Source organism: Trachypithecus francoisi, unplaced genomic scaffold, assembly GCF_009764315.1.
Source record: "Trachypithecus francoisi isolate TF-2019V2 unplaced genomic scaffold, Tfra_2.0 Lachesis_group17, whole genome shotgun sequence".
Taxonomy (NCBI): Eukaryota; Metazoa; Chordata; class Mammalia; order Primates; family Cercopithecidae; genus Trachypithecus; species Trachypithecus francoisi.
The window spans coordinates 39,854,294-39,876,132 of NW_022681462.1; the positions used below are offsets into that span (position 1 = coordinate 39,854,294).

Consider the following 21,839-nt stretch of genomic DNA (forward strand, 5'->3'; position numbering starts at 1 on the left):
CATAGGTGAGCTTCCAAAAATTGATTTCACGTATGTCCTATATCTGGGGATGAAACGAGAGAGAATGGTCATTCAGGAGATACCTTATATCAATTAGTTAAAATGTTAACCAGGGCTGAGCTATGGCTGGGAAGATCAGTAGGAGCTTCATGATAGGAACCTAAGGCCTATATTTTAGACCTGCGTGAAGGACAATCAGTGCAGGATTAGAAGGGAAACTCAGGAGAATGTGGGAGCGTTCACTCTATCTTTCTCATCCAATCTCCAGCGATTCTTCCTAACCCACACCTCAGCAAATGTCTCAATATGAAATCCAGCCTGATGTTAAGAACTCAGCTCTTGCCTACTCTGTTAAAGCAGCTCCAAGAACTGCCAAACTTACGTGGATTCTCCTTCCTCATAGAGTCCCTCTGCTTGGGCCACGCTGGAATCTCCACCGACACTCAACAGTTGGCAAGTTTCATAAAATAACTCAATGAGAGATAAACGTCAATTGACCTAAAAGGGTGCATTTCTCCCACAAAATTTTAGGTAATTTGGTTCATTTTTTCTATAGTACTATGTTGTCATTATAAACATGATTTTTAAAATTTATTATTTTTTTCCTGCTTTTGTTGAATTGCTTTTGTTTCTCTTCTAAGAACCACTACCTCATTCCTTTTACTTTTACATTTTAAATTAAGTTAAAATGGGAGAATGCCAACATTGTTATTATATTATTAATAGAAGAAATTGATGTTGAGAACAATCAATAAAATGCACATGACATGATCACATCTATGTTGAAAATGAAGGAAAAAAATCTGAAAAAAGTATGGTAATTATGTCAGAGTTTACAATATTTGATACCACATATGATTTTGTATTCCAGTAATAAATACATAGAAATGTATGCTTTAAACATACCATATTTAAAGAGTGCTCTGATAATATTTTTATCCCGAATGGAGACTATCAATTATGGTATTACGTAATGGTAGAAGTAATAAGCATTTGAATTAACAAACAAAAATGCTATATAATATTTATATTTTGAGATCTATGGTTGCAGCCTTGGCCCTGTGCACATTTCTAGAGGCAGCAGGCCAATAGTGCTCACAGCAGCAGTATCTGGCATCCAGTACCTGCTCTATCACTCATGCAAATGGTCTCAGCTAATCCAGCATGAAGCCAAAGCAGTTGAGTATTGACACTATTGCTCTGAGTCTTGTTTTGCAGACTACTTCATAATCTGTTTTTCTATTATTAAACATAAATTTTGAATATATTTGGACAGAATTGGCTTATGATACCTGCATTTAAGGAACTTCAAAGACATGTCAGGATAAACTTAATAGGACAAATATAGATATTTTGTTAATGTTGTACACCACCAACAGGAGATGAGTCAGCCTAAAACACCTCTTATAGAGGATGCTTCCCAGGTGCCCTGGGGTCCCAGGTCTGCTCAGTGTCAGTGGTTGTGGGACAGATTTCTCACCCAGTATCAGTACTCTGATACTTGAGAAAGCTGAAGATGCTGGAACACCCTAGCATGACCCTCTCCGTGATGAGTCACAGCCTTGTATAATTTACTCCCACAGAGAGCAGGCAGAATCTAGGACTCACTTCTAACCGATATAGTATGGCAGGAGTGATGAGATGTATTTCCAATGATTGCATTGTATTGTTTAAGCATCTGTCCTAGCAGACTGGAGAGAGACACTCTGCTTTTCTTAAGCAAGCACAGAGCCATGTGTACATTGCTTATGGGAAGATCACATGGCAGGGAATTGCCCACAGCATCAGGACCTGAGAGCAACCTTCAGCCAGGATCCAATAAGAAGCTGAAGTCCTAAGTCATAGACATGCAAGGAAATTAGTTCTGCAGCAATCTGAAAGAGCTTTAAAGTGCATGTGTACTCAGGTGATTCTCAGGTGAGAATGCAGTCTACACCGTGGTAAAGTCTTGTAAAACCTTATGGACATTCTTCTACATGTGACTTGCCAATTATCTGAGCACCTTTTGTTGAATAGGACGTCGTTTCCCCACTTTATGTTTCTGTTTGCTTTGTCAAAGATTAGTATAGTGTAAATATTTTACTTTATTTCTGGGCTCTCTATTGTGCTCCATTGGTTTATGTGTCTATTTTTGTATGAGTACCATGCTGTTTGGGTGACTATGACCTTGTAGTACAGCTTGAAGTTTGGTAATGTGATGCCTCCAGATTTGTTCTTTTGGCTTAGTCTTGCCTTGGTTATTTGGGCTTCTTTTTTGATTCCATATGAATTTTAGGATAGTTTATTTTCTAGTTCTGTGAAGAAGGATGGTGGTACTCCTATAGGAACTGCACTGAATTTATAGATTGCTTTTGGCAGTATGGCCATTTTCATGATGTTGATTCTACCTATCCATGAGCGTGGGATGTGTTTCCATTTGTTTGTGTCATCTATGATTTCTATCAACAGTTTCTTGTAGTTTTCCTTGTAGAGATCTTTCACGTCCTGAGTTAGGTATTTTCCTAAGTATTTCTCTTTTTTGGAGCTATCATGAAAGGGGTTGAGTTCTTGATTTGACTCTCAGCTTGTTCGCTATTGGTATATAGCAGAGCTACTGATTTGTGTACATTAATTTTGTGTCCTGAAACTGTGCTGAATTCATTTACCAATTCTACGATCTTTTTGGGTCATCTCTCACCTTATATGAAGTAAATTCAAGATGGATCAGAGACTTAAAGCTAAGACCCGAAATTATAAAGATTAATGGAGACAACATTTAAAAACCCTTCTAGGCCGGGCGCGGTGGCTCAAGCCTGTAATCCCAGCACTTTGGGAGGCCAAGGCGGGTGGATCACAAGGTCAGGAGATCGAGACCATTCTGGCTAACACGGTGAAACCCCGTCTCTACTAAAAAATACAAAAAAAAAAAAAATCCCTTCTAGACGTTGGCTTCAGCAAAGACTTCATGACCAGAAACCCTGAAACAAATTCAAGAAAAAGAAAGATAAGTAGATGGGACTTATTAAACTAAAAAGCTTCTGCACAGTAAAAGAAATAATCAGCAGAGTTAACAGACAACCCACAGAGTGGGAGAAAATCTTCATGATCTATACCACCAACAAAGGACTAATATCCAGAACCTACAAAGAAGTCAAAAAAATCAGCAAGAAAAAACAAACAGTCCCATCAGCAAGTGGGCTAAGAACATGAATAGACAATCCTCAAAAGAAGATATACAAATGGTCAACAAACATATGGAAAAACTCAACATCACTAATTATTAGGGAAATGCAAATCAAAACTACAATGTAATACCACCTCACTCCTGCAAGAATGGGCATAATCAGAAAAGCAAAAAAGTTTGGGGTGAATGCCGTGAAATGGGAATGCTTTTACACTGTGGGTTGGAATGTAACTAGTATAATCACTATGGAAAACAGTGTGGTGATTCCTTAATGAACTAAAAGTAGACCGATCTGATCCAGCAATCCACTACTAGGTATCTACCCAGAGGAAGTCATTATACAGAAAAGATACCAGCACATGTGTATTTACAGCAGCACAATTTGCAATTGCAAAAATATGAGACCAGCTCAAATGCCATATATATATGTATATATGTATACGTATATATACATATGTATAAGTATATATACATATATACTTATATATGTATATGTACATGTATATGTATACATGTATATATGTATATACATATATACCTGTATATATACTAGATATATGTATATATACATACATATATGTACATATACACATACATGTACATATAGACATATATGTACATATACACACACACACATATATATAGTAGAATACTACTCAGCTATAAAAAGGAATGAAATAATATCATTTCAACCACTTGGATGGAACTGGAGGCAGTTATTCTAAGTGAAGTAACTCAGGAATGGAAAACCAAGCATCATATGTTCTCACTCATATGTGGGAGCTAAGATATGGGGACACAAAGGTATAAGAATGATACATTGGATTGTGGGGACTCGGGGGAATGTGAAGGGGCTGACAAGAGATAAAAGACTATACACTGGGTACAGCGTACATTGCTTGGGTTATGAGTGTGACTAAATCTCAGAAATCATCACTAAAGAACTCATTCATGTAACGAAACACCAGCTCTTCCCCAAAACCCCATTGAAATAAAAATAAATGAACAGACTAAAAAAATAAAAAAACTTAAGGACAGAAACAACTAAGCTGTGCGCACACTCCTGACTCAGAAACCAGGAGATTATAAATGGCTGTAGTCTTAAGCTGATAAATTTGTGGTAATTTGTTACATGACCATAAAAAGTAACACACATGTTAAGAGTAAGCAATGGACCTAAGAGCAATGATATCAGCAGATGGGCACAGGCTTCTTCCCATTGTGATCTTAGGGTTTACAAACACAGCAAGGAAGGAAGCAGGTGAGAACTGTTTTACCTCAGTGTCCTAAAGATCATAAAACATGACAAGTGAGAAATAAAATAGGCCTTGGTTTATTTTGGGGAGCAAACGCTTTTCTAAGTGTAGTAAGACACTATGGGATACTTTGAAAACAGAGCATTCTTGTGATAGTATTTATTTTTTAAAAGATTGATGATTGTAGTTGGGCTGTGAGGACCAAGGAATACAGTCAGCTGGGTAAAGTGAATCCTGGAGTAGTCTTTGGTTAGTGCAGATTGTTGAAAACATAAGCAGATGGTACCCTATTTTGGAAGTAATGACAATGAGCCTCCCAGATGGGAGAAGAGGAGGAAAGAGAGGGATTAGGAGTGACCTGGAGGTTTTTACCATATGCTATTCTTTCATGATTTACTGATGCAAAATGGATTTGGGACCTTCTAAATTAGGGGTAATATAAGAGGAGTTTGTGAATGTTGCTCACTTCGAGATTGAGAGGACAATAAACACGCAGATTAAGTGGATGCATTTGCAGGTGAGTAGAGTTTGGGGTATGAGGGAAAAAAATACATGCAGGTGGTCAGCAGTGCTTAGAGGGAAATTTATGGTAATATGCATGCGTATATGCATGTGCATATTGTTATAATTTGGATGTTTGTCCCCTCCAAACCTCAGGCTGAAATGTTCCTTCTGTTGCAGGTATGTCCTGAGGGTGATGTTTGTGTTATGCAGGCAGATCTCTCATGAATGGCTTGGTGCCCTTCCCAAGGCAAAGAGGGAGTTCTCACTATATTAGGTGACTCTAGGGCTGGTTGTTTTAAAGAGCCTGGCACCTCTTCCTCACTCTCTTGCTCTCTCTCTCACCATGTGACACTCCTGCTCCCCTTCCTTTTCTGCAATGATTAAAAGCTTCCAGAGGCCTCACCAGAAGCTGAACAGACGCTGGTGCCTTGTTAGTACAGCTTGCACAACTATGAGACTAATAAACCTCTTTTCTTTATAAATTGCCCAATATCAGGTATTCCTTTATACTAATTCAAAACAGACTAATACAGGCATGCACATATGTATGCATTTGTACATATATACATAAACATGTGTCTGTGTACAACTAAAAGTATCAGATCAATAATCTCAACTTTCACCTTATGAAACTACAGAAACAGGAGTGATTTAAATTAAAGGATTTAAAACCTGAAGAAAATAAATACTGAAAATTAGAGCAAAAATTATAAAATTAAAAACAGAGAAGGAATAGTGAACACCAAGCAAACTAAAAGCTAGTTCTTTGGGGAAAAAAAACCCAAAAAACTATATTGTTTATCTTCCAAGTGTTTGAAAATGTTCTGATTATATTTTCAAGATCAATTTCTAGTTTGATTTCTCTGTGGTCAGAGTACACACTTACTATAATTGTAATTATTTTAAATGTGTTGAAGTGTTCTGTGGCCAGGATACAGCCTATCTTGGTACATGTTCTGTAGGCACTTGGAAAAATTTGAATTCTGCTATTGTTGTTTGGAGTGTTCTATAACTGTCAGTTTGATCCTGTGGGTTGATGATGTTGTTGAATGCGTCTTTATCCTTGCCAGTTTCTGAGTAGTTGTCCTATCAATTGCTGAGAAGAAGGATTAAAGTCTCCAAGTGTAATTTTTGTTTATTTGTTTGTTTGTTTTTGCCACATACACTTTGTTGCTCCGTTGTTTGGTGCATACACATTTAAAGTTGCTTTGTTTTCTTGTATATACCTTTCTGTCCCTGGTAATTTTCTTTGGCTCTGTAGTCTATATATCTGATATTGATGTTAATGACCTCTGATTTCTTTTTATGAAACTTAGTATGGTATATACTTTTTCTTTCTCTTGTATTCAACTTACTTGTACTGTTATATTTGATGTGAGTGTCTAATAAACAACATATAGTTGGGACTTTTCTTATAGATTCACCAATCTCTGTCTCTTTTCAAATTTCATGGTTTATGTATTTAATGTTATTATTTTAAATTTTAAGTCTGCACTTTGGGTTTTTTTTCTGACTAATCTTTTCTGTTCATCTGTTTTCTTATTTTTATTTCTAAAATTTCAATTTTTTTGGTTACATTTTGTATTTTCTTCCTGATGCTTTCTATTATTTCATATTTTTCAAGCATGTTTGCAATTGTTCTGTGATGCATTTTTATAATGGCTGTTTTAAAATCCTTTCAAGATAATTTTTACACACCTATTATGTAGAGGTTACTATTTACTGATTGCCTTTTCTCACTCATGTTGAGATTTTCCTTGTTTGGGGTATGAAGAGTGTTTTTGATTGATGTCTGGACATTTTGGATATTGTGTTATGGTGCCAGCTTGAAATTTTGAACATCTAACAAGCTCCCTTATTTATATCACTGCCATGGCTGCTGGACTGCAAAGAGACAGATATTTAATCAGATCAACAATTTGCTATTCTACTTCTACCTACAAGTATCCTAGTGTAATTTGTATACCTGTAGCTGCCCAGATTTCGGTCGAATATTTTTAATCAACTGAACTAGGGTAAGAGCAGACAACAATAATTTTCATGTGGCTATGGTTACCTTGAAAATGGTGATTTGTAGTTTCCAGATCTGCAATCAAAAACGAGCACACATGAAAGATGCGGCTGAGGGAAGTATACCATAGGACACAAAACTGGAAAAAAAAAAAAAAGTAGCATACATTTGTTGAGCCCTGGAGTCTCCTGCTTTATAAGTACTCCTTCTGGAAGAGCTGGAGCTGTGGCTTGGCCACCCATTAGTACTGGATTTACTTAAAGATGTTTTCCCTTTCTTACCGCCTTTCAATTATTCCCAATTTTAATTTTTATTAATATGTGGACAGTCACCATCTGATTATGACATGTGTTCTTCACTGTCCCTCAGTCCAGACATACTCCCAGACATTCTCCTCTTACCAAAGAAGTGGCAGAAAACTATCACTACACGTTGGCTCTACTATTTAACTTTGTTAAAATGGGTAATTATTTGGTTGCCTTTTTCTGTACTTGCAAGAGGAATCCTGCATTACCATAGGTTTAGGATCTCCTCTTGTGTTCCTAACTAGAAGCATCCACTCCTGGGTATCAGGACCTGTGCTGAGCAGGGTCTAGAATGGCATGACTGGAAACATGGATCCCCCAGCTGTGTTCCTGTGAATGATGACTAGAGAAGTTGCTCCTACCTTTGTCCACTTGCTTCCTGGACCATTCTTTCAGGCTATCGTAGTCATCTGTTTAAAGATTCATCATTGCTTGAAGGAAAGCATCTAAAATTTGCAGAATGTTATACCCATGTGGACATCTTTGGATAATGTATTCGGTAGGACCAATGGATGCCATAATCATGTGTCTAGAATTTCCCTTTTCCCTCAAAATGTAGATTCCTGATTTGGAAAGACTCCCATATCAGAAAAATGTACACTCTCTGAGCACTAGAATAGCTAATTATCTCTGGTCAGGAAAAGCAAACATAGATCTAGAATACAAAAGAATCCAGGTGAAGATGCATCACAGTCACTTCCAGGGGACAGTGATCTGATATCCCAAATGATCACTCATTTGTTGATGACACTTGTCTCAACTGCTGAGAAGTCAGATATCCAGAAGTGGCGATAGTAGGATCAATGCAGCTGGAGATAGTAGTGGTAAGGCATGGCTCCTATCATTGTGTAAGTGCATAGTTCCCCCCAGGTCTTTATGGCTACTTTCTTTAGGAATCTATTATGCAAATACTGAGGAAGTTAAGTTAAAAGGCTGGATACAGTCCATCTGCAGAGTGGTAGATGAATCTTCCAGTATGGATAATTCCTTGGTGTCTTATCTGTGTCAATATTTTCTGCTGTATTGACATAATAAATTAAATTCTCCGCCATAATGTTTTCTCACATGAGTGCATCTCCATGCCTCTTCTCTAGAGCTTCTTGTGTCTGATTGTCCAAGCTTCTTTTCCCGGACCTTGGCCAAGCAGCTATTCAGGAATCCGTGTGTATACTTGACTCAAGACACTTCTTTATCCCCATAATTGGATGAAGATGTGCTCTGTTCAAGTCCACGCTAACTCAAGGGAATATTTCAGAGCCACCTATGATTGTGGCCATTGTGTGAGCACAATCTACATTACTTGCACAAACATATGGTGCTCATCTGTTCAAGAAGAAGCCTAGCTTGTTCTTATTTTTTGTTTGTCTTTTTTTTTTTTTTTTGTACTCACCTGTTTAGCTGATTGGGAAAACCCATGAGGTCATAGGAGTGAGCTGATGATGCAGAGGTGCTAGAGTGAGAGAAGGACGTGATACAGGGAACTTGAGCACCTGTCCATGGAAAAGAAACATTCCCTCTGAATCTGCTTAAATTCAGTCTCCAAAGTAACATCTTCATCCTAATACTGAGCAGTACTGAAACTTACCTGACCTTAAAAATTGGTGAGAATCCCACAAGAGAAATCTGGAAAGATCTAAAATTGACCCTCTAACATCACAATTAAAAGAACTGGAGAAGCAAGAGCAAACACAGTCAAAAGCTAGCAGAGGCAAGAAATAACTAAGATCAGAGCAGAACTGAAGGAGATAGAGACACAAAAAACCCTCCAAAAAAATCAATGAATCCAGGAGTTGGTTTTTTGAAAAAATCAACAAAATTGACAGACCGCTAGCAAGACTAATAAAGAAGAAAAGAGAGAAGAATCAAATAGACACAATAAAAAATGATAAAGGGGATATCACCACGGACCCCACAGAAATACAAACTACCATCAGAGAATACTATAAACACCTCTATGCAAATCAACTAGAAAATCTAGAAGAAACGGATAATTTCCTGAACACTTACACTCTTCCAAGACTAAACCAGGAAGAAGTTGAATCCCTGAATAGACCAATAGCAGGCTCTGAAATTGAGGCAATAATTAATAGCCTACCACCCAAAAGAAGTCCAGGACCAGATGGATTCACAGCTGAATTCTACCAGAGGTACAAGGACGAGCTGGTACCATTCCTTCTGAAACTATTCCAATCAATTGAAAAAGAGGGAATCCTCCCTAACTCATTTTATGAGGCCAACATCATCCTGATACCAAAGCCTGGCAGAGACACAACAAAAAAAGAGAATTTTTGACCAATATCCCTGATGAACATCGATGCAAAAATCCTCAATAAAATACTGACAAACCGGATTCAGCAGCACATCAAAAAGCTTATCCACCATGATCAAGTGGGCTTCATCCCTGGGATGCAAGGCTGGTTCAACATTCACAAATCAATAAACGTAATCCAGCGTATAAATAGAACCAAAGACAAGAACCACATGATTATCTCAATAGATGCAGAAAAGGCCTTTGACAAAATTCAACGGCCCTTCATGCTAAAAAAGCTCAATAAATTCGGTATTGCTGGAACATACCTCAAAATAATAAGAGCTATTTATGACAAACCCACAGCCAATATCATACTGAATGGGCAAAAACTGGAAAAATTCCCTTTGAAAACTGGCACAAGACAGGGATGCCCTCTCTCACCACTCCTATTCAACATAGTGTTGGAAGTTCTGGCTAAGGAAATCAGGCAAGAGAAAGAAATCAAAGAAGAAGTCAAATTGTCCCCGTTTGCAGATGACATGATTGTATATTTAGAAAACCCCATTGTCTCAGCCCAAAATCTCCTTAAGCTGATAAGCAACTTCAGCAAAGTCTCAGGATACAAAATCAATGTGCAAAAATCACAAGCATTCTTATACACCAGTAACAGACTAACAGAGAGCCAAATCATGAATGAACTTCCATTCACAATTGCTTCAGAGAGAATAAAATACCTAGGAATCCAACTTACAAGGGATGTAAAGGACCTCTTCAAGGAGAACTACAAACCACTGCTCAGTGAAATCAAAGAGGACACAAACAAATGGAAGAACATACCATGCTCATGGATAGGAAGAATCAATATCGTGAAAATGGCCATACTGCCCAAGGTTATTTATAGATTCAATGCCGTCCCCATCAAGCTACCAATGACTTTCTTCACAGAATTGGAAAAAATGGCTTTAAAGTTCATATGGAACCAAAAAAGAGCCCGCATTGCCAAGACAATCCTAAGTCAAAAGAACAAAGCTGGAGGCATCACACTACCTGACTTCAAACTCTACTACAAGGCTACAGTAACCAAAACAGCATGGTACTGGTACCAAAACAGAGATATAGACCAATGGAACAGAACAGAGTCCTCAGAAATAATACCACACATCTACAGCCATCTGATCTTTGACAAACCTGAGAGAAACAAGAAATGGGGAAAGGACTCCCTATTTAATAAATGGTGCTGGGAAAATTGGCTAGCCATAAGTAGAAAGCTGAAACTGGATCCTTTCCTTACTCCTTATACGAAAATTAATTCAAGATGGATTAGAGACTTAAATGTTAGAACTAATACCATAAAAACCCTAGAAGAAAACCTAGGTAGTACCATTCAGGACATAGGCATGGGCAAGGACTTCATGTCTAAAACACCAAAAGCAATGGCAGCAAAAGCCAAAATTGACAAATGGGATATGATTAAACTAAAGAGTTTCTGCACAGCAAAAGAAACTACCATCAGAGTGAACAGGCAACCTATAGAATGGGAGAACATTTTTGCAATCTACTCATCTGACAAAGGGCTAATATCCAGAATCTACAAAGAACTCAAACAAATTTATAAGAAAAAAACAAACAACCCCATCAAAAAGTGGGCAAAGGATATGAACAGACATTTCTCAAAAGAAGACATTCATACAACCAACAGACACATGAAAAAATGTTCATCATCACTCGCCATCAGAGAAATGCAAATCAAAACCACAATGAGATACCATCTCACACCAGTTAGAATGGCAATCATTAAAAAGTCAAGCAACAACAGGTGCTGGAGAGGATGTGGAGAAATAGGAACACTTTTACACTGTTGGTGGGATTGTAAACTAGTTCAACCATTATGGAAAACAGTATGGCGATTCCTCAAGGATCTAGAACTAGATGTACCATATGACCCAGCCATCCCACTACTGGGTATATACCCAAGGGATTATAAATCATGCTGCTATAAGGACACATGCACACGTATGTTTATTGCGGCACTATTCACAATAGCAAAGACTTGGAATCGACCCAAATGTCCATCTGTGACAGACTGGATTAAGAAAATGTGGCACATATATACCATGGAACATTATGCAGCCATAAAAAAGGATGAGTTTGTGTCCTTTGTGGGGACATGGATGCAGCTGGAAACCATCATTCTTAGCGAACTATCACAAGAACAGAAAACCAAACACCGCATGTTCTCACTCATAGGTGGGAACTGAACAATGAGATCACTTGGACTCGGGAAGGGGAACATCACACATCGGGGCCTATCATGGGGAGGGGGGAGGGATTGCATTGGGAGTTATACCTGATATAAATGACGAATTGATGGGTGCTGATGAGTTGATGGGTACAACACACCAACAAGGCACACGTATACATATGTAACAAACCTGCACGTTATGCACATGTACCCTAGAACTTAAAGTATAATAAAAAAAAAAAATTGGTGAGAATCACAATCCCAGTTTATGAGGGGCAGCTTAGCCACACAGCTACTTAATTCCTCATAAGCATGTCTATCAGGACCCTGTGACATTATGGAAGCTTCATGTTGAACAGTGCATTTTTGGGGGTTTTTGTTTCTTTGCTTGTTTTCTGGGCATTTCGTCGTCTTTCTCTAGAACTCTAGAGATTTCTACTGACTTTTTTTTTTTTTGAAGCTTGCAAGAGAGTTCACAAAGTGCCCCTATCTAATGCAGATGCGTCTAGCACCAAGCAATGTGTTGGATCATTTTGCTCAGGTAACAGAGCCACTTGTATCAAAACCCAAAACCTGCATCAAAACCTTTCCCTTCTCTGAGCTAACTCCAAAGAGATAGCCTTCCAAGTTAGTTTAATAAATGGGATGATGTATTTGACCCAGGCATGGAATTCGTTGTGTCAACACTCTAGTAAGGCCTTGTCAACACTGTGCTGCATTCTCAGTGGTCGGAGATGTAAGGTGCAATTATTTGTCCTTGCCTTGAAGAGGATGACTCACATTTCTTTCCTAAAGACTACATCTTCCCCAGTATGACAGGCTTTTGAAGTTTTGGGGATTGCTTTTCACCCTCTAGAGCATATGTGTTTTCACAATAAATCCAGAGTCCTTATAATGTCCAGCTCATCATGTCTAATCAAGATGATGACATCAATATAGTGCTATATAGAGTGATGCTTTGTGAAGTGTCCACAGGATCAAAGTTTCTTCAGCCCTCATTGTGATAAAGAGCAGGAGAGTTAACATAGCCCTGGGCCAAGGCTGTGGATGTGAGCTACTGTTCACCCCAGATGACTGCAGACCCTTCCACAGACTGGGATGGGCTCTACCTTCACTCTGCAGGTGGGCCCCGGGTCTGGTCAAGCCCTGCTGGAGCCTCAGCATCGCTCATCTGCAGGTGCCAGCTGAGGGCGCCTCTCACACTCACAGAAGGGGCAGGGAGGGCGCTCTTCTGACAACAGTGATATCTGTTATTTAAACCCATATGGGGTCATCCCCATAATCGCATATATCATTCTTCTTACATTGAAGTGGTCCTGTATGTTAAAACAGACTATTTCTCAGAATGTGGCATGAGCAAAACTGACAAGTCAAGGCAGCAAGATATGGCCATGACAACTCCTTGAGTTTCTGCTGCTCTGGGATCCAGGTGACAATATTTGCACAAAGCTTGATGGGGTTATAATTTCAATCCATAATTTTGGGAACCAGGCACTGTGTGAAGTTTGGCTTGCTTTTTAAATCCACAATTTTAATCCATTTTCTTTCCCGTTGCCTAACTAGATTAGTGGTGACTTCCATATACATAGAGTTCTGCTGTGCTAACGCTTGCTGTGTGTTTTCAGTCTCCAGGTGTGAGATTGTGCTGACCCAGGCTCCAGCCTTCCTGTCTGTTACTCCAGGGGAGACAGTCACCATCACCTACTGGGTGAGTCAGGGCATTGGCAACTACTTACACTGGCACCAGTAGAAAGAAGATCAGGCCCCAAAGCTTCTCACCAACTATGCTTCCCAGTCCATCTCGGGGTGCTCCTGGAGGTTCAGTGGTAGTGTATCTGCTACTGACCTTGCTTGTTACTCCTACAAACATGTTTTTTCATGTCCAGTTGGCCTTTTTCAATTATAAAAGTAGTTAAATGTCTTTAGTTAAGGGAAACGCAGCATATTTTTTTTCCAATAAAGTAGAAAAAAACATAGTTTTTCATTTAATAAAGTTTCACTTAATGTCAGCATTTTCAGGAAGAAGTAAAAACCACCACTGAAGGTCAGTTGCACATGAGTAAAGAAAGCAGTTTTGGGTCCCAATTACTGATATTCAGTAGGGGAAAGAGCCACGCAGGAAGAATAACCGCGTAATAAAAGTGCATAGAATAATTTATGTAGTTGACATATTGTGTAAAAACCAGGAATGATATGTGGTGTCTGGAGGCTGAGGCCATTTATTTGTGCTGATCAGGGAAGGCCCCAGGGTCATACGGAGGATTCATCTCAGTGGTGAGGAGGCAGCCAGATGACCACAGAAACAGCAAAGACTACAGGATCATTATGGGAAGGGCAGGGACCACTGTGCACTGCAAAAGTCAACAAGATCTAAGATGCCTTCTGTGATTTTCATTCCCGTAAAGTTACAATTAACTGTAATATCCTACATCACACACCTTGGTCTGGGTCACATCCATGGCATAGAATGTTCCCTGGTTCAGAATTGGGAAGTCCAGGTCTTTCCTTTGTTGACAGTTTGCAGGTTCCCCAAAGCCCTTCCCCACAATGGCTTCACAATGGCTCAGATTGAGGTAATTGCTCAGGGAGCCCAGCATTCACCTCCCACTTGATCAGCCAGCAGGACTCTGCTGGGAAGCCTATGGAGAGGGACATCATTAACTGGGGAAGATGTGTGTTTTGTTTCCACCTCGGATTCCATGGGCAAGTATGTGGGCCCCAGTATCCAACTTCCCAATCAGTGTCTCCAAGAGAGACAGTTTCCATCACCGGCCTGGAAGGAGCAGAATCCAGGGAAGGTTCCTGAGATCCACCCATGTGCTCTGTCTACCTTGGCCATGGTCCACCCCAGCTTGGTACCCTGGTCCTGGGACACACCTTTGCTTAACAGTTAGAAGCTTGGATGTCCCAATGACATTACTGGTTATTACTGTCTACAGCTGTGCTGTTCCACGTGGTAAACACTAGCAGTGCATAGCCACAAATGTGTCAATTAGAAATACTTAAAATTAGAAATGTAGCTTCTCAGTTACATCCGGGACATTTCATGTGCTCAGCAGCCACATGTGACTAATGACTAGCCTATTGCACTTCATAAATATAGACATTTTCATCATCTTACAAAACGACTTTGCTTAGCACAGACTTAAATGATGACATCTGATCACTCGCAGTGCTATAGCTGACAGCACAAACCTCAGCAGTTGCCCTTTTGGAAGATCAGGTGTCCCCAGATGCTTCCTCAGCTCGGAAAACTACTGTGGTTCTCAGGGCTGCTCTGGAAGTGTTTCTGGGATGGGAGGAATGAGGCTGGGTTGACAGATCCAAACCAGGGGCCTTCAGCTTCTCACCCCACTCCCAGCCATTATGCCCTACAGGGTTCTTTACAACCCACTCTTTTTTCCAAAACCACATCTTTGGCATGTCACATGGGTCCCAGAATCTAGCCACCCTAATTGTTTTGTGACAAATATTTTTCCTGCATACCGTTTGTCCTCAACTAGATGACTGGTTTACTGAGGGGAAGGACCATTTCATGTTTTCTACAAAATCTGTCCTAGTGATGGATGTCATAGGATCAACTCCATGAATACCCATGAAAAGATTTCATCCATAGTCAACACTCATTGGACCCTAGAACCTAAAATCCTGTAAGATGCTATGTTAGAAAGTGGCCAATAGATGGCAGATAAACACCATAATAAACAAAAGATGGCCACCTGATCTTAGAAGTAATGAGGAAGTAAAAGTGATCATGTCCCCCTAGGGACAGGGAGCCCTAAGGCTGGACTGGGGTCTCCTGTGTGGCATGGTTAGCCTGGGAGGAGCTGCCAGTGAGCTTAGTGGTGGGAAATCCCCTGTACTCTGAGACCAGAAGCCTGATCTGGCCCCTCCCTACAGCCTTGGCTGAGTCCCCAAACCCCTTGCTTATGGACTGAACTATGTTTCACAAATTCCTATTTGGAGTCTCTTACCTCCAGTATGGTTGCAGATGGAGAGAGAGTCTATAAGGAGGTAATTAGGGTTAAAGAGGTGATCAGGGTGGGATCCTGACACCACTGGATTAGCGTCCTTATGAAGAGAGACACCATAGAACTCTCTCTCTCCCCCAACCTCCCTGCATGCCCTGAGGGACAGTCATGTTGGGACATGGCCAGAAGGTGGCATCTGCAAATTAAAGAGAGAGTCCTCATCAGAAAGAAAACCTTTCTGGACCTTGATATTGGACTTTCCAGGCTCCCAAAATGTTAGAAATAAATTTCTGTGGTTTAAGCCATTCAGCCACATCGATTTTGGTGTCAAAATCTCTGCAGCCTCATCCACCCTCCCCACCCACTCTGAGCAAGATCAGCCTCAGGAGGCCCTCCTGGACATGAGGCCCAGCTTTGCTTCTCCTCCTGCTGCTGTTCTGACCCTCTGGTGAGGAGGGAGGACTCCGGCTTCATCCTCAGTTTGTTTACATTAAGCAGAAAGATGTACTTGTTTTCAGCCTGTTTTGCTTCCTGATTGAAATTTAATCAAACGGAATGAACTACTTCTTTGGTATTAATATTTGGGAATGTTCATGTTTGTTCCCCACTCAGATGCCGGTGGCAACATTGTGTGGACCCTGTCTCCAGCCCCTATCCCTGCATCCCAGGTGAGAGGGTCACCAGCTGGGCTGACCAGAGTATGAAAAGCATCCTAGTCCAGCTCCAGCAGAACTGAGACCTGGTTCTGAGCTCCTGATGCCTCCTGGAGACCATGCCTGCCCTGGTCACTCTGGCTATCAGCATCCAAACTGCCTTCAGGGGTATGTGCCCCCTCCTCCTGTCATTACTGGTGCGCAAACCTCACCCCAGCTGCTCCTCTGCTTGGGGTGCTGCTGAAGATCTGGGGCCTTCTTAGTAGAGCAGAATGGGAGGCAGATCTGAAACCACAAACTCTCTTCTCTTTCCACCCGCTTCCCACCTTCTGTATGGGAACTTCCAGTGCATCTGGTGAGCATCACGGAGTGGGGAATGTCAATGTGTTTTCTCCCACACCCTGCTCTGAATTTATGAGGCCAATTCATCTTCACCTCACACATGAGCTGCCCTTGCCGTCAGGGATGCGATCCTTGTTTCTCTCACATCCTGGCACAGTATTGACACCTTAGTTCTCACTTCACTCCATGAATCCTTTTGGAAAGATCATAGTCAACAAATCGTGGTGCTTGCATAACAGACAATAAAATAACAAGTCTTCAGAAGTTCGTGCATGGGGGAGAAATGACCCATTGTGAACAGAGTCTCAGCAGCTGGGTGAGCCATAGAAGCTGGGCAGAGAGATCCCATATGGCTCCAATCAGAGGGGAGGCTGCTAATGAGCCGTGGGGTGCTTTTGTCCTGTGATCACCCCTTTAATCCTGTCTTATAAGCCACACATGACCTAATTCTATGAGCCACATGTGCTGCTCTGTCCTTCAGGGGCCCAGGGGAGGAAAAGTCCATGGTAAGCTCTGTGCACAAAACATCCCTCTACCGGGAGCCGAGGCCTACTCCCTACCTCCTCCGCACCTGCTGCTTCATGTTCCCCAGACTCCCATTGGATCCCTCAGCATCCAAAGCCATCTGTGAGTCAGTACTTGACCCAGCAAGGAAATGAGGGGAGTCCTGAGCCTCCTGACCTTTGGGATCTGTAGTGGGAAAGGGACCATGGGATGGGGCACCATTGCTGGTTTTTCATGTTCAAGCTCAACTTATCAAAGTTTAAAACCATACCTTAGAACAACAATTAATGTTATATTTATTTACATGAAATGGCATATTGTATTTATTATGTATGCACAGTATATACAAATGTATTAATACAACTTATATCTGAAATATCATAGATATATATTTAATTTGTAAAGTATGTTACAAATACATATATACGTGTACAAATAATTTACTTTTATTTATTTAGCATGTGCTTCTTTTCCTTCTAACTATAACAGAGTCTGGCTGAGTAAAGATTCTTGAAACGTTTGATGACCCTCCCTCCTTTGCACTAGCAGGGTCCCTGCCACTCAGTATCAGTGAGGATAGGAGTGAGGAGAGCTGGCCTAGGATCCCAGGCCCTGCCCCATGGCTTTGGTCTCTTACACTTTTACCCTGGATGCAGGGTTCCTGACAGAGGTTGCATTTGGAAGGTTTACAAAGAAAGGCTTCCAGAGTGTTAGTTCTGGATTCTGAGGAGGGTAAGTGGAAGGTGGGTCTGGATTTCCAGCATGGAGAAGGCCAGACCAAGTCTTAGGAAAGGCTCTAGTTTGGTACGAAAGGACTTAAAACTCAGACCTGTGGCCATAGCCTTAGGAACCCAAGAGTGGACACTAACAAAATGGGCTCAGGCAAAACACAGACTAAAGATGTTATAGTCAACTGTAATCTTATCTTTCAAATGCTACACATAAATATTGGTGGGAGATTTTATGGTGAAAATAACACACAATGAACCCCACTGCCTACAGTCAGCACCTGTTTGTTGTAGAATGACTATTGAAAAATTTGATTTTAAATCACATCTGGCTACTAACATATTGCACAGCCTCTCAATGCTATGATACTGAAGAGTGCATAAAATAAAAAGGGACTGGATATATATATATATATGTGTGTGTGTGTGTGTGTGTGTGTGTATTATACACACACACACACACACATTTCAAAGCAAATTATCTGGTTCAACCCTCAGGACACTGCATGGTGTTCACAGGGCTGCATTGTACAGCTGAAAAAAACAATTATCAGAGCTCATGGTTGGTTTGCACAGTCACATGGTCAGCGTGGGCTGGGCTGGGATTTGAATCTACATATATCTGACCTTAGTGTGTTCCTTCCATGTGACCACTTTCATCTCACAGAAGAGCCCACAGCCTGTAAGAAGGGAGAAGCCATAAGGACAGTGTGGAATCCACAGCCCCCTGTGGCCTCTGACTCATGCTGTGCTCACCTTAATCTTAAATTAGCTTTATTTGCAGTTTTCTAATTAAAGCACAAGTCTCTCTGAGCCTCAACAAACTGCAAATGACTTTATTTTAGATTTCAGAACTGGGACCCATCTTGATTCTCTCGACCTCCAAAATGCCTCTTTCTCTTCCAATCTCTCTGACTCAATTCTTCTTCCGTCTCAGATTGTGTCATGCAAATTTAATTTGCCCTCCAAATATGGAAACAAACAACCCGGCCTTTCTCATCTGCTGTGAGAGCTGACCCCTAGGCTCTCAGATACACATATTGTACAAGAGCTAATCAAGGGATTTGACCCCAGAGATTCTCTACTTTAGAAGAATTCTGATGCTACCTCCCCTTACAATATGATGCTCTCCAACTCTTGCCAAAATTGACAGCAAATGATAGCAAGGTGGAAATATTTTGGAGAACAGAGGACAGCCATGCACTCAGAAAGATTGAAGCCATCTCTTCCTCTTGCATTCGTTTTCTGTTGCTGATGAAACAAATTACCATAACAATACTGGATTGATACAACACAAATCTATTATCCTATAGCTCTAAAGCTCAGAAGTCTCACTGAGCTAAAATTAAGGAGTCAGTAGGGCTCCATTCCTTCTGGAGGTTCCTAAGGAAGAGAATCTGATTTTCTGCTTTTCCTCATCAAGATGCCCCAACATAGTCTGTTCTATAGCCTCATCTCCCATTACTCATGCATCCCCCTCCATAGTCCCAGCTGCTCTCTCGCTGTTACCCTTCTCCCTCCCTATTATAGGACTTTGTGATTCTGCTGTCTCACCCAGATAATCCAGGATCCTCTCCTCTCCTCAAAAGCCTTAATCTAATCACATTTGCTAAATTTCTTTGAACATACAAGGTAACATTCATAGGTTTCAGATATGAGGACATGAATGTCTTTGAAATGTGTAATATTTATTGTTTTAACAACACTTATGATTTTCCACAACTGTTCTCAAAGTAAAATAAAAAAGTCATGAGGCTGATTGATGAGGCAAGAGAGCTGGAAAAAAACTGAGACTTGGGAACCCTCTGACCTATTTATTCCACTGCCTCCAGTGTGGAATCCATGGTATATAGCGTTGTGGAATTTTTTGTATTGTTTTATTTCTTGAGACAGGATATCACTCTGTGGACCAGGCTAGAATGCATTGGCACAATCACGGCGCACTGCAGCCTCAACCTCCTGAGCTCAAGCAATCTTCCCACCTCAGCTTCCTGATAAATGGAACTGCAGGAACGTGCCACCAAGCCTGGATAAATTTTGTGTATTTCGTAGAGATGGAGTTTTGTCACCATGTTGCCATGGCTGGTCTCGAACTTCTGGGCTCAAGCAATCTGCCCATCTAAGCCTCTCAAAATGCTGAGATTACAGGTGTGAGTCACTGCTCCTGGCTGTGTGTAGATGTTTTTAAAGGCTCCTTTTGTTTTGTGAGTCAGAAGAAATAGACTGCGTAAATCAAATCCAAGATAGTTGGTGAATGGAAATTAAGGGCTTACTGGATTTTCTTGTGCACCAAGAAAGGAAAAGTGATAAGAATTTAGAGCAGAGATACCTTCTTCCAAGAATAGGGATTTGTTCCACCTTGAACTGGGTTCACCAACAAGAAGGAACTGTGTGCAGGCAGCCTATTGACACTGGGAGGGAAGGAGGAAAGTGTAGCAGGAAATAGAGGATGGGTGACAAAAGTCTCTCCCAAAAGTCACCTAACTCTTAGGATGACTGGAGCTCCATCCCATGTGGAAGCATGGGGACAATGCCTCTGGGCTATTCCATTTGAGAGGAGAGAGCTGGGGTGTGTATACTCGTACTCCTGTTCTCATCTATTGATGGTCGCCTCGGTTAGTCTTTTGTGTCTTTGTATAACAGAATGCCTGAAACTGTAATTGATAAAGAGCAGACAATTATTCTCTCATACTTTTGGAGGATGGGAAGTGTAAGATCAAGGTACTATCAGATTACGGTTCGGTTTATCTACTTTCAAGATGGCATTATGAATCCTGAGTCCTCCAGAAGGAAGGAAGTCCATGGCCTACATGACAGAAGAGAAGAAAAGACAGAGAGAGAAAGTCTACTCCCACAAGTGGGAAAGAGCAGGGACTCACTCTCAGGAACCTGCAACCCCCACAGCCCAAGAATGGAAAGAATAGAAAATCCTGAGTCTCTTCAAAGGAAATTTCAAGCACTTACCTAGCCTTAAGAAGTAAGTAAGTAACATGATAAGCAAGGAAGTAATAGCCTAAAACAATAGCCAAACAAGTTAGACGCACAGGATGGGGGGTTCCCATACAGAAACTGAAGATGACATTGTAATATATGTCTCTGAGGTGTTTTTGAGAAAACAAGACCCCTCCAAATGAACAGACCAGCACACAGACCTCACAAAAGGGGGAACTGGGGACTGAGCTCTGACCATGGTGCTTTCTTCTAAATATCTTACAGAGGGGCCTGGTAAAAGTCATATCCATAAACCTGAGCTAATGTTCTCTTCTGCTGAATCCAAATTTTTAAACAGAGCTTTTCTTTCTTAACCAATTGCAAATTTAGAAATCTTGTAATCTACCCTTTATCTGTAAGCCCCTGCTTCAAGATGTCCTGCCCTTTCAGGCCAAAACCAATATGTGACCTCCATGTATTAATTTTAAATTTTACCTGTAACTTCTACTTTCCTGAAATTTACTCCTACCTTAAAAAACCCTTACTTGCAAGCCATCAGTGAGGCCAGGATTTGAGTCATAGCTGCCAGATTCTCTTTACCTGATGTCCTACAAACAAACAAACACTTCCTTTCTCCTGCTGCAAACTTGGTGTGAGTATCTGATCTCACTGAACTGAGTGGGTGGACTGCAGTTCTATTCCATAGCACAAGCCCTGTTTAGAGTGGCATTTATCCATTCATGAGGGCAGAGACCTCATGACTTAAACCTTTCCCATTAGGCCCCACCTCCCAATTCCATTGCATTGAGATGAACTTAACAACAGATGGGTTTTGAGGGACACAGGAAAATCATAACACTGTCCAAAGAGAGGTTCATTTGAGCCCCTGTGGTCTGCTATGCATGCAGTCAGAGCTGCTTTCTCCAGCTTCAGAAAGAGCAGTAAAGGGCGTAGATGGCCACTGCAAGTCAGCAGCAG

The 21,839-nt window shown here is 40.9% G+C and overlaps 1 long non-coding RNA gene across 1 annotated transcript; it reads left to right on the forward strand.

Moving 5' to 3' along the window:
- The first annotated feature begins 561 nt into the window (after positions 1-561).
- Positions 562-20,903, forward strand: LOC117062912. The gene is made up of 4 exons (XR_004428617.1): positions 562-1,906; positions 13,358-13,440; positions 16,316-17,934; positions 20,690-20,903. It is a non-coding gene; the product is annotated as an uncharacterized LOC117062912 (long non-coding RNA).
- Positions 20,904-21,839: the final 936 nt, after the last annotated feature.